Source organism: Mandrillus leucophaeus, unplaced genomic scaffold (assembly GCF_000951045.1).
Source record: "Mandrillus leucophaeus isolate KB7577 unplaced genomic scaffold, Mleu.le_1.0 Scaffold527, whole genome shotgun sequence".
NCBI lineage: Eukaryota > Metazoa > Chordata > Mammalia > Primates > Cercopithecidae > Mandrillus > Mandrillus leucophaeus.
In genome coordinates this window covers 1,003,940-1,008,183 of record NW_012105664.1, presented here as the reverse complement: position 1 = coordinate 1,008,183, position 4,244 = coordinate 1,003,940, and the positions used below count along the sequence as shown (strand labels likewise).

Here is a 4,244-nt window from a genome sequence, read left to right as displayed (position 1 = left end):
CCTCTCCTCTCTCTCCTTCCAGGCTCAGAGCCTCTCCTCTCTCTCCTTTCCAGGACCCTGGATGCTGCCTGCCTTGCAACTCAGCTGCCCGACCCCAGGAGCTGCCGTACCTGTGAGGTGTCCACCTCCCTGCACGTGGCACTCCCCAGACTGCCAGAGCCCAGGCTGGCCTCATCTTCACCATGTCCCCGGACCAGCCCTTGCTCTGACTGCGACCAAGCGCCATGCAGGAGGCCACTCTTGTCTCTCGGCGGCTGTTCCCAGGAGGCAGCTCCCTCCTGGCACATGGGGCTGGCCACAATAGCCCAGAGGGTCAGAACTGGATAGCCACAGAGACCTGTGCCCAGAGAGGGGTCTCAACCCACCCAAGGACACACAGCAGGTCCGTGGATGGGCTGGAAGAGGGACCAGGGCCAGCCTCTGTCTTAGGACATTCCAGAAAGACAAGGAGATGTCTCTCCCTCTCGCGAAGCACCAGCGTCCCCACCTCGCGTGGGCCCTGTCCGGGTTGCCATGGTGACCCCAGCCTCTATCCACTTCCTAACCCAGGGACCCTGCACAGCCAGAACTGCCTTTGGCCCTACTAATGGTCACTGGCTCTGGTCTCAAGTGCCTGGGCTTGGTGGCCATCAAGAGGGAGCCAGCCAGGCCTGTGAGGGCCATAGACCCTGTATATACCCTGCACCAGCAGTGACCAGGCAGAGCCCAGCCCCCTCCACGGGGGTCCCAGCGCCCACTTTTCTAATCATGAATGACCAATAAAGCCCATGCTCTTTGTCAGGCTCCATGTGCCATCTCCCTGTTCCCAGGGCTGGACCGGCCTTGACCTCCCCGTCCGCTCTTCAGCTATCCTGCAGGGGCGTCAGGAGCACATGGTTCTGGCCAGGGCCGCCTTCTCCAGAATCTTGGCTTGGGGAGCTCTTTGGCTCCTGACATCTCCCGGGGTGAGGTTTGGAGGCACGGAGGTGGAAGTCTGAGGTCACTGGCATCAGCAGCCCCTGGTGACTTCTGACCCAGGCAGGGTCAGGTGTGGAGCAGCGGCGTGTTGCCCCTCACACGTTTCCAGCACTGTTTCCTGGCCGCCTGCTGACAGGCCTTGAGGTCCTGCCCCCACGTCTCTCTGCCAAGTTTGAAGTTGCTGCTTCCCCACAGTGGTGTCCAGTGATGCCTGTGGTCAGCGGGGACATTCTCTGGGCAGAGGGGAGCTGGGAGCCATGCCGGGACCAGGCCCTGCACTCTCAGGGCCCACCTGCCCCACAGGACCCCTCACCCAGTGGAAATCTGGCTCCCGGGCCACCAGTGTCTGGCGCTTCACTTTCTTCTCCTTGGTCCCCCGTCCTTCCCCAACCCCCCACTACCCATTCTGTTCTCCCCACCGGCCCTCCCAGCCCCAGCCCCTCATCTCCCGGGATGCGGAGCATCTGGTGGCCTGAGGTGGGAGTAGGGCCAGCCTGCCCCATCCTCCATCCCACACTGCCTCTGTGTCCCCGCTGTGGTACCTGAGCATCTCCTGCCAGCCTCTGCCCTTTCCTCCTCCAAGCAGCCTTCCAGGGGCACAGGGGAGGGGCGAGGCCTCCAGCACTGCCAAGGCCCCCACTTCCTTCCTCATCGTTTTTCTTCTGTCCCCATCTGGGCTGGGCCCCATGACTTGGGGTGACTCCAGCTCCCGGTTCCTCGGATGGATGAGCGGCCCCCACCCTGCAGTCCTGTGTCTGGGCTGACATCGGGTCTGCACAGCCCCATTGCTGAAGTGACGGAAAGCAGAAGCACTCCTGAGTGAAGGGGTCTAACCTGGGCTCTGCTTGAAAACACTCCCGGGGAAAACAGCAGCAACTACTGAGTAGGTGGACTGTGTGGATGCCGAGAAGCTGAGCTCGTGGCACTGCTCTCTCCGCTTTTGTGTTTGTCCCATAGAGGGTGTGAAAAGCAGTTGATACGGGAATGGGTTCTGAGACGTGCTGAGTGGAAAAGGAAGCTGCGAAGGTATATGGTGGGTGCGAAATGTGTCCTGAGAGGAGGCGATGTGGCGTTGGCCACAGGTTGCGTGGCCAGGGCTGACTGAGATGCATGCCGCCTAGCACTCGGTCCCTGCTTTGGCCGTGGCCTGCGGTGTGGGCTGGCTGGCGGTCCGGCAGGAGAGAAGGCCCCCTGTGTGCCTGGCCTTACACACAAGCAGCCAGCCGGATGTTGGCCAACACATGTCTTAGCTCCTCCTTTGGCCAGGAAAGGAAGTTCACCAGGACCAAGGGGGAGGGATGAACCCAGACGGCTGTGCTGGGCCCTGGGCCATCCCCAGTTGGATATGTGCACCCTGACCCCCTGCGGTCCCCATGCCAAGGTGGCCTCACCTACTCAGACACCCATGCTGGCTGCCCCCAACCTCCCCGCCCACCAACTCCCAGGCTCATTCACCAACCACTCCACCAGCTCTGACCCTGATTTCTGGGGTTCCCATCTCAGTCCTCAGCCTGCGCTGCTGCCCCCTGAAGAGCATCCTTCCAGGCCCCCATCGGCTGGCCGGGGCTTAGCTCTAAGGTTGCTCCGGAGGCCTTCCTGACCAGTCTGATGCCGCCCCTCCCTGATCACTGTCTTGGCCCCATTGCAGTTTATGCTTTGGTGCCTTGGGCTAGAGTCACTGTCCATGTTGCCAGAGACAGTGCAGCCAGGTGGACTCTCCTCCTGAAGCTGGTGTCTGAGTCCAGCCCAAGTCCAGGGCGGGCACTCCAAGAATGAGTGTTCTACCTGCTGGGTCTCCTAAGGGCCAAGGGGCTCTGCAGGAGCCGGGGGCAGGGCTTGGCACCCGCATCCCTGTCTGTGCTTCTCCTACTTAAGGATCCTTGGTCTGACCTGGCTCTCCTACCAGATGCCACCACCTACCTGCAGCTTGTGTCCTCAGCACTGTCCAGCATATAGTAGGTGCTCAGTAAATGTCTGGGGCAGAACCCACTCACCTGCCTGTCTGTGCTAGACCCTGTGCACCTGTCACAGCAGCCAAGGGACAGACAAAAAACAGGCCCAGGAGCTGCTGAGAGCCAAGCTAGCTTCTGGGAGGGTTTGATAGCCCCTATGGGATCCTAGGACCTGATGTATCCACTCCAGCCTGTCCTGCCCGTGGATTCAGCTCTGCTCTCATGGGGGACCTGGAAAGTCAACAAGATGTACCCACCAAGTTGGGTGGTGGGGGGGACAAGGAGGGACACGCAGGGAGGTCAGTAGGTGACCTGGGATGATGGCGAGGGGCCATGTGGAAGTCTGGGAAGAAGGTTTGAGGACAAGGAAGCCTGTGCACAAGTCCTGTGAGCTGGGCTGTTGCTGGGGAAGCAGTGACGTGTGGGAGCAGGTAGGGGCAGTCACATACAGCTGGAGATGACCAACGGGGCAGAGTGCGATGGGAGGGTCTCCTAACCTCTTTCCTATAACAGAGAGATTATTAGATAGATAGATGGTAGATACATGGATGGACGGATGGATGGATGGACGGACGGATGGATGGATGGATGATGGATGGATGATGGATGGATGGTCAGATAGATTAGATAGATAGATAATAGATAGATGATGGATAGATAGATTAGATAGATGATTAGAAAGAGATGATTGCTAGAAGCTGTTGTATTAATTTGATGGAAAAGATGAAAAGATTGACTGATGGATGATAGATGAGAATAGATGACATTGGATAGTTTGATAGATGATGGATAGACGATAGATACGTAGGCAGGCATAGATCTCAGTGGCTTGTTGCAAGGTGAAGAGGTACCACTGTGCCAGCCTGAAGCCCAGCCTCGGCCGCTCACTCTCTTATAGGGATCCCTCGCTCGGGTCTCTTCATGGCTTGGGTGCCTGTGCATGTCCTTGACACTGCTTATTCCTGCCCACCTAAAAGCACTGGAAGTGTCTTCTAAGTCTTGTTGGATCTACAGGCTCCCTCTCCCAGGGCAGTGCTTCCTGTCTGGTTCACCGTTGAAGGACCTGGTCCATTCATTCCACATGCGCAGAGGAAGGACAAGGGCAGCTCATGCCAGATGTGTGGGGAGGCAACTGGGCCTCCATGCAAGGTGCTGGGCCCAGGCCTGGTAGGGCCAGGCAGGGAGGAGCACCTGATCCGTGTGTACTGAGGAGCTGGCCATTGTGACAGAACCCACGTCACACCCTATGTCCAGCCCTCCCCTCCATTTCCTAGGGACCTCCACTTCCACCTGTGTTCAATCAGAGTGGAGTGCCTGGTTCTTCACTGCATTATT

The 4,244-nt window shown here is 58.8% G+C and overlaps 1 protein-coding gene across 1 annotated transcript in view; it reads left to right on the top strand.

Moving 5' to 3' along the window:
• NINJ1 (ninjurin 1) overlaps positions 1 to 787 on the top strand; it is a 7,710-nt gene extending 6,923 nt beyond the window's left edge. The window contains exon 5 of the mRNA XM_011996876.1: positions 54 to 787. The gene's annotated coding sequence lies outside the window, so the exon portion shown is untranslated. The remainder of the gene's footprint in view (positions 1 to 53) is intronic.
• Positions 788 to 4,244: the final 3,457 nt, after the last annotated feature.